Source organism: Silene latifolia, chromosome 1 (assembly GCF_048544455.1).
Source record: "Silene latifolia isolate original U9 population chromosome 1, ASM4854445v1, whole genome shotgun sequence".
NCBI lineage: Eukaryota > Viridiplantae > Streptophyta > Magnoliopsida > Caryophyllales > Caryophyllaceae > Silene > Silene latifolia.
In genome coordinates, this window is record NC_133526.1 from 78951768 (window position 1) to 78961635 (window position 9868).

Consider the following 9868-nt stretch of genomic DNA (forward strand, 5'->3'; position numbering starts at 1 on the left):
GTTGGCCTTGCCAACCTCTCGATACTTCAAGTCGACGACCTCGTCCTTACGGAATTTGGACCTCTCTTCCAAGGACGGAGCTCTTGACCACTTGACATAAGCGGGAGTCACCCATGTCGTGGCAACGGGGTCCGGTACCTCCTAAAGTGGCCGAGTGGCCCATCACCTTTGAAGACCTCCACAAGCTCGAGTTCCGAAGACATTCTCTTGGACAAGGGTATCTTGAGCGGGCACCTTTTGTTGACGCCTCATTTGCCTCATGAGCCTTTCGGGATAAATGAAGGAAGCAACCTTTAAACCCACCACCATCAAAGAACGAGGACTAGCACCCGAAGCGGGCAACCCCGTGAAGGACCTCAAGTGCCACCATGGCAGCACCCAACGGATGTGAGGACCACCCTCTTCCGCTAATCTTACGGCCCAATAAGCCTCGGTAGAAGCAAAACTATCCGAGTACAATTTCTTCCTCATGGTAAGGTGACGGAAGGAATAAGAAGAAGAATCAACCGGAGGCTTTACATACCTTAGCCTCTCCAATAGACACACTTGAAGGATCCTTGGGGATCTAAATGAATGAGCTTCTCCACAAGAGCCTTCCTTGTCCAAGGCTTGGATGATCTCGCCAAGCACCAACTATGATGGATCTCTACCATGCTCCATTTGCTCAACCACATTAACAAGGGTCATGCTACCATAGCATTTCGGCCCCTCCTTCTTCAAAGCATCAACAAAGAGGTATACATGGACAAGGCAAAAGGCAAGAGCCCTTATCCTAGCCACCTCGGAAACATTGGCATCTAACCGGTTGGAAAAGATGTTGATAAGAACTAACATGTCCACACCATGTGGAGCAAGGAGGAAGTTGACTTGACTCGTCGACAAACCCAACATGGAACGGAATTTCTCCTTATAGCACAACCGAGTAGGAGGAAGCACTGGAACACAACCCGGCCACCCACCAATGGCTCCAACTTCTTCGGCAAGAGGACAAATTATACCTTTCGGGAAGACGAAAACATGGTGTTTCGAATCCCAAAACCGAGAACATGCTTCGAGAAATGAGAGTTGCACCTTGACTTGACGGAGCACCAACAATTGACCAACTCCCATGCAAACAAGTTGATACTTTTCGGGAGGCGACAAATCTTGGCACCATTGTCGCAACGCATTCTCAAAAGCATCCGTGAAATATTTTCGTGGAAGAAGAAGAAGAAGTTTTGTAGAGATGTTTTTGTGTTTCGGATGATGAAACGATGAAGCGCAAATGTAACACCCTCTCATACCAAGGTGCCTTACCAGGACCACCCTACCATGAAAGTGTGTTACCATCTCGGTTGCCCGAGGTTAGTATATATCAAAAAGCGTCCGAACTGAGCACATTTATTAAAATAATGTAAAATGTAAAGTTTACCTCAACCAAATTCAAATACTGTGATAACAAAATGCAACTGCAAAGTCTGACAAATAAAGAAATCCAACTAAGACTCAGACGGTGATGCTATGACTCGTGATGGCACTCCTCTCAAGATCGTCCCCAAGCTTACACTAGCAATACCTGTCAAGCCCGCTCACCATCACCGAATGGATCACCGCATTCCACAAACAACACGGGGTCGATATTACACAAACAAGTAAGACAAACAAACGGAGCAATTAACGATCATCGCCAGTTCCCAATCCTTCATTCACACACATGAATCGACTACACATCAAGTGTGTAGCCCGCAGATTACCCATCGCAACGGGTAATCCTTGCCGCCGATGGGTGACCGCAGCATCCCACCTAGTCCGGCTCCTCACGAGCGACAATCATCCCCTGTCCCTTAATGTGCACATCCCCTCCCGTGGCGGGTTCCACGGAGGGCGAACTAGGTGTGAAGCCACTCCATGCAAGTGACTCCACCACAATCATAATGCAGGATATCACGACCATCTCAACACCCTTACACCAACATCATCACCACAACTCCATACTCCGATGATCAACAGATAACAATAAACACAACAACATGTCTTACAATAACAGTAAACTGAGTAGGAAACCCTACCTTAGAAATCAACAGAGGGAATGAACTTGCACACTCAGAAAGGCTCCTCTACGAAGTCTTCTCCTATATCATAATAATATCACACAATTACACATTGCACAACCCCCATATTCCCAATTCCATAATTATACAAAGAACCTCAACAAATGCAACAACATAGAATAAAACTTACCAACAGTGGGATGAGGATTGTACGTAAGGACTCCGAAGGTTTCGCAAGCAACAAAGCAATTGGGTGATTAGGGAATGATTAGGGTGTAATTAGGGTAACGTAGAAACTGATGAAGTTGAAATTATGTTTTGAAAACTGACGCGGGATATAAAATAAACTTAAAACATTCCCTAATCAAACCGTCAAAATAATACTCGCCAGACCGAATACTCGGTCGAGTAAAGTTATACTCGACCGAGTATCCTCTACTCGGTCGAGTATTCACTATACTCGGCCGAGTATTCATCGGCAGAACCAAAACAACTCATAACAATAGCACTACTCAGCCGAGTAGGCTCTACTCGGTCGAGTAGTCAGCAAAGAAAATCCGTAGTGTTACAATCTTCCCCCCTTAGAAAGAACTTCGTCCCGAAGTTCACACTGTACTATCAAACAAAACACAACACTACACCCCAAGACTATACTAACCACATAAAACAATGCCAAGGAACTATATAAGTCACCACAAAAGTCATTACCCCAACTCACAGCAAAACAACAACCAAGACAAAACACAACAAAGGAAAACAACAAATGAGACTAAACACGACCGCGACCATCTCCTACCCCCCTAAAAGAACAACGGTTATGTCCCCGTAACCAAACATACCTGATCGAAAAGGTTAGGAAAACGTTCTCGCATAGCTTCCTCGGGTTCCCATGTGGCTTCCTCCACATTATGATTAGACCAAAGGACCTTGAGTAAGACCGTTTCACCATTTCGGGTCTTACGAACCTTGCGATCAAGAATCTCCTTAGGAATCTCGGCGTAGGACAAGGATTCATCAAGCTCGATGTTCTCCATCTCAAGGATATGCGACGGATCGCTCACATACTTTCGAAGTTTAGATATATGAAAAACATTGTGTACTCTATCCAAGGCTGGTGGTAACGCTAATCTATAGGCCACCTCGCCAACACGGTCTAAAACCTCATAAGGACCTATAAACTTTTGGCTTAGCTTACCCTTTTTCCCAAACCTCATAACACCTCGCATAGGTGACACTTTAAAAGAACCTTGTCACCTACCATAAACTCAATGTCCTTGCGGTGTAAGTCGGCGTAGCTCTTCTGCCGATCTTGAGCTGCTCTCATCCTTTGCCGAATCAACTGGATTTGCTCAACCATATCCTCAACCAGCTGTGGCCCTAAAACCACCGTCTCAAAACTATCATCCCAACAAACTGGACTTCGGCATTTCTGACCATACAAAGCTTCAAAAGGTGCCATCCTAATGCTTTTATGATAACTGTTATTGTATGAAAACTCGATCAGATCAAGCATGTCTTCCCAACTGCCCCCAAAGTCCATAACACATGCCCTCAGCATGTCTTCTAAGGTCTTGATGGTCCGCTCTGTCTGACCATCGGTTGCGGTTGAAAGGTCAGTACTCATCTTTAAAGTCGTACCCATCAGCTCTTGCAGCTCTTGCCAAAACTTGGAAATAAACCTCGCATCACGATCAGAAACGATATCCTTAGGTATACCATGTAATCGAACAACATGCCTCCTGTAACCCAATGCCAGCTGCATCTTAGACCAAGAATCTTTCATGGGAACAAAATGGGCTGACTTGGTTAACCGATCAACAATCACCCAAATCATGTTGTTACCTTGTTGTGACCTAGGTAACCCCACAATGAAATCCATGGAGATCGACTCCCACTTCCACTCTGGTACATCCAAAGACTGGATCTTACCTTGTGGTCTCCTTTGTTCACCCTTGACCTTTTGACAAGTCAAACACCTGCTACCAACTCAAATACATCTCTCTTCATGTTTGGCCACCAAAAAGTCTTCTTAAGATCTCTATAAAGCTTGTCACCACCCGGGTGAACTGAATAAGGAGTGCAATGACCCTCCGTCAAGATCACTCTCCGCAACTCTGCATCCTCAGGAACACACCATCTCCCATCAAAACGAACACTCCCATCTGGATGAATAGAAAACCTGGAAGCCGTTCCACCTCTACCTTTGACTTCCACTCCTGAACCTTAGGATCAAGCTCTTGCTTACTTTTGATGTTCTCATACAACTCGGCTCGATCGTCAAATCCCGATGGTATCCCCTCTCGAATCATAAAGATCCCCAAACTAGACATCTCGTCCCTCAACTTCAGCAAGGACATAGCTGTACATAGCGAATGAACGCTTTTCTTACTCAATGCATCTGCAACAACATTAGCCTTACCCTCGTGATAGATAATCTCCATATCATAATCTCCAATCAGCTCCATCCACCGTCTCTGTCGCATATTAAGCTCCTTCTGAGTGTAGATATACTTTAGACTCTTATGATCGGAGAACACCTTAAAAGTTGCTCCATAAAGGTAGTGTCTACAAATCTTAAGAGCGAACACAACTGCACCCAACTCCAGATCATGAGTAGGGTAATTCTCCTCATATTGCTTCAGCTGTCTCGAAGCATAGGCGATGACTTTCCCTCCCTGCATCAACACACAACCAAGACCATTCTTTGAAGCGTTGGTATATACCTCAAAGTTCTCACAACCCTCTGGCAAGGCTAGGATAGGAGCTGTGGTCAAGCGTTCCTTTAGGGTCTGAAACGCCGTCTCACAACTCTCATCCCAAACAAATCTGACTTCATTTCTCATCAAGGATGTCATAGGTCGCGCTATGGTAGAGAAATCTTTCACAAATCTTCTGTAGTAGCCGGCAAGACCTAAGAAACTTCGAATCTCAGCGACATTCTTCTGCGATTCCCACTTGGTAACGGCCTCAATCTTACTAGGATCCACGGCTACCCCATTCTTAGATATTACATGGCCCAGAAAAGCCACTTCCTCTAACCAGAACTCACACTTGGATAGCTTGGCATAAAGCTGATTATCCCTCAAGGTCTGCAGAACTATCCTCAAATGCTCCTCATGCTCTTCCTTAGTCTTAGAATATACTAAGATATCGTCGATGAAAACAACCACAAACCTATCCAAAAACGGTGCGAAAATCTGATTCATCAAATCCATAAAAGTCGCTGGCGCATTGGTCAACCCAAAAGGCATCACTACATACTCATAATGACCATATCGAGATCGGAACGCTGTCTTAGGAATATCCTCATCTGCTATCCTCGGTGGTGATACCCCGACCTCGGATCAATCTTGGAAAACACACCTGCTCCACTAAGCTGATCAAACAAGTCATTAATCCTCGGCAACGGATACTTGTTCTTCACTGTGACACGATTGAGCTCTCTGTAGTCAATGCACAGCCTCATACTCCCATCTTTCTTCTTTACAAAAAGAACTGGAGCTCCCCACGGTGACACACTAGGCCTGATATAACCCTTGCCTAGCAACTCATGTATCTGCTTTTTCACTCGCTAACTCTTTAGGTGCCATACGGTAAGGTGCTTTAGATATAGGACCCGTTCCTGGCTTAAGCTCCACGCTGAAATCAACATCCCTCTTGGGAGGCAAACTTGGTATCTCCTCAGGAAAAACATCGTCGAACTCTCTAACCACAACTATCTCAGAAGCTGTCGGTGCCTCTACTCGGTGATCTCTCACATGACAAAGAATCAAAGGACACTTCTTCCTCAAACATGACTTTAAAGTCATCACCGCTATGAACCGACACTTAGGCTTTACCACAAACCCTCTATAGGACACTCTAACACCCTTGGGACCCTTTAAAGACACTCTTTTTTGACAACAATCTATCCTGGCATCATACTTACCTAACCAATCCATCCCAACAATCACCTCGAACCCATCCATAGGAAACTCTAACAGGTCTACTGGTAGGTCTACCCCTCCAACTACCATGGATACTCCCCTATACAGCTTGAGACATGACACAGACTCCCCTGAAGGTATGAATACATCATATTTTACATCCTCAAACTTTCCCAAACCCATAGACACAACATGACTCTTAGACACAAACGAATGTGTAGCCCCGGAATCAACCAAAACAAAGGACGGTACATTATGAACAAGAAAGGTACCGGTGACTACATGAGCATCATCCTGTGCTTCCCTGCTTGTCCATCATAAAGAGCTTTCCACTTTTTTTTCCTCCGCCCGAATCAAGTATTGGAGGTACTTGGCTTAGCTGCCGAATCCTGAGTGACGCTGTTGTTCTGGCGCTGATAAGATCCACCACCACCGCGGTTGTAACCGCCCTGATTGCCCTGTCCACCTCTGTTGCCCCATGAACCTCCCGGTCGGTTACTAGCAAAACTCTGAGTCGGCCCCGAGAAAAATTCCCGATCGAGCTCTGAACCATTGCCGGGCTTGTAGCTCGTGCATTCCCGTCTTTTGTGGCCTATCCCACCACAGTTGAAGCACGTAAGGTTGGTGTTGTCACTCACAGCCCGACCCCCATTCTTTCCCCAGCCACGAGAACCTCCAGAGAAACCAGCTCCACCAGAAAAAGCCTTAGCATGGTTGAAATTCCCTTTTCTTGTTGGTTGGTTGGTTGACTTGTTTCCCGCCATCACCTTCCTCTTTTCTATAGCGAGTCCTCTCCTCGATCTCTCTTGAGAGATCTACCATTCTCTCGGCTTGACCCGCTCTCAAGTACACTTCCTTGAGGTCGTAGCAACCCCTACTGGCATACGACTCACGATCTTAGCAGATAGACCCCTCTCAAAACGGAGAGCCAAACCTCTCTGTCCTAGCTGCATATCTTCAACATAACGAGATAGCTCCAAAAACCGATGATAGTAATCAGTGACTGTCATCTCCTCGGTCATGGTGAAGGAATCAAAGTTGGATCTCATCTTGTGTCGGATATGCTCCGGCACAAACTGCTCTCCCATAGCACTATTCAACCCAGACCACGAAATAGCCCCTTCCGCCTGGTAGTAAGCTCTAGCATCTTCCTTGACATTCTGCCACCAAACTGCAGCTTCACCTCTTAGGTAGTACACTACCTGCTCAACAATCATGTCCTCGAGGCACTTAACCGTTTCCATGAGAGCTTCAATCTCACGGTGCCACTTCTCGAGTAGCTTTGGTTCACCTACCCCGTCATATGTGGGAGGGTGGAAACGAGCAATGTTGATGCTAAGCTGGGTTGCATCCATCGACTTCTCGTTCCCTTTTCCCACATTTTTGAGAGCTTCAAGGAGAGCCTTTCGTTGCTCAATCATGCGAGCAACCTCATCAAGAGTCATCTCTGAAGCTTGAATCTGCGCAGGAGTTCTTTTGGGCGGCATTTTGAGCTGATAAGACATAAGGAAATGTAAGCACAAAAGCCTACGGCTCAAAATATAACGACCTTCCGCCGTAAGAACACTCGGCCGAGTATAAAACATACTCGGTCGAGTAACGACTACTCGGTCGAGTATCTTTGATACTCGGTCGAGTATTCGACTCCAGAAGCGAATGCCAAAAACTCATAAAACATCACTCGGTCGAGTAACACAACACTCGGCCGAGTATACACTACTCGGTCGAGTACGCTTTCTTACTCGGTCGAGTTACCACATACAGTAGCCACTACTACTCACTTCAAATCAATACTCGGTCGAGTTCTTGGTTACTCGGCCGAGTGCTCCCTACTCGGTCGAGTACCTGCCCTGCTCGGCCGAGTCACAGAATAGACGGGTATACAGGATAAAGTTCCCCTATCATGCTCACTATTCCCCGCAGCAAACGCATAATATTACGAGTTTAAATGCCACGTTATAATCACATCGGCATGCAATTCATATCTCAAGAACTTTAATGCCACATTAGAATCATATTAGCATACAATTCATACATAAGATAAATCCAACATTCACAACCCGTCACATCCACCGTTCCTCCCATCACAACATTTAGGAAATTCAACACACATACTTTCAACTAGCAACTTTTAACAACATGCATCTTCACATACATGCACATACAAAACCTAGCTCTCATCACACTTCCCATGTTACCGGCATGAGTTAGTGAGAGCCAATTTGCGACTCCGGGACGTCTCCCGAGCCTTTGCGGTAGCTCCAAACAACTCTCCCCGGGTTCATTTTACTTAGACTCCCTAGGTTCATTATATTCATTTGTTTAGGTGCCGGAATCTTCGGCTCTGATACCACTTTGTAACACCCCCTCATACCAAGGTGCCTTACCACGACCACCCTACCATGAAAGTGTGTTACCATCTCGGTTGGCCGAGGTTAGTATATATCAAAAAGCGTCCGAACTGAGTACGTTTATTAAAATACTGTAAAATGTAAAGTTTACATCGACCAAACTCAAATACTGTGACAACAAAATACAACTGCAAAGTCTGACAAATAAAGAAATCCAACTAAGACTCAGACGGTGATGCTATGACTCGTGATGGCACTCCTCCCAAGACTGTCCCCAAGCTCACACTAGCAATACCTGTCAAGCCTGCTCACCATCACCGAATGGATCACCGCAGATTCCACAAACAACACGGGGTCAGTATTACACAAACAAGTAAGACAAACAAACGGAGCAATTAACTGATCATCGCCAGTTCCCAATCCTTCATTCACACACAGTAACCGACTACCCACTAAAGTGTGTAGCCCTGCCAGATTACCCATCGCAACAGGTAATCCTCGCCGCCAGTGGGTGACCGCAGCCGATCCCACCTAGTCCAGCTCCTCACGAGCGACAATCATCCCTGTCCCTTAATGTGCACATCCCCTCCCGTGGCGGGTTCCACGGAGGGCGAACTAGGGTGTGAAGCCACTCCCGCAAGTGACTACACCACAATCATAACCGCAAGATATGACAGCCATCTCAACACCCTTACACCAACATCATCACCACAACTCCATATTCCGATGATCAACAGATAACAATAAACACAACAACATGTCTTACAATAACAGTAAACTGAGTACGAAACCCTACCTTAGAAATCAACAGAGGAAATGAACTTGCACACTCAGAAAGGCTCCTCTACGAAGTCTTCTCCTATATCATAATCATATCACACAATTACACATTGCACAACCCCCATATTCCCAATTCCATAATTATACAGTAACCCCAACAAATGCAACAACATAGAATAAAACTTACCAACAGTGGGATGCGGATTGTACGTAAGGACTCCGAAGGTTTCGCAAGCAACAAAGCAATTGGGTGATTAGGGAATGATTAGGGTGTAATTAGGGTAACGTAGAAACTGTGAAGTTGAAATGATGTTTTGAAAACTGACGTGGGATATAAATTAAACTTAAACATTCCCTAATCAAACCGTCAAAATAATACTCGCCAGACCGAATACTCGGTCGAGTAAACTCGACCGAGTATCCTCTACTCGGTCGAGTATTCACTATACTCGGCCGAGTATTCATCGGCAGAACCAAAATAACTCATAACAATAGCACTACTCGGCCGAGTAGGCTCTACTCGGCCGAGTAGTCACCAAAGAAAATCCGTAGTGTTACAGTTTAGCTCCCTACCGAGCAAAAATCAATCAAGAGGCCGAGTTCTTCGACCAAGTCGACTACTTCCACTTGCCACGAGAGGAAAATCAATTTGCTGATGCCCTGGCAAAACTTGCCGCGCTCGTCAATATACCTGACGACATGACATCGATGCCCCTATTTGTCGAGAGAAGGAGCGAGCTAGCTCACATTTGTGCCATCAACAACGACGAGGAAAACCATG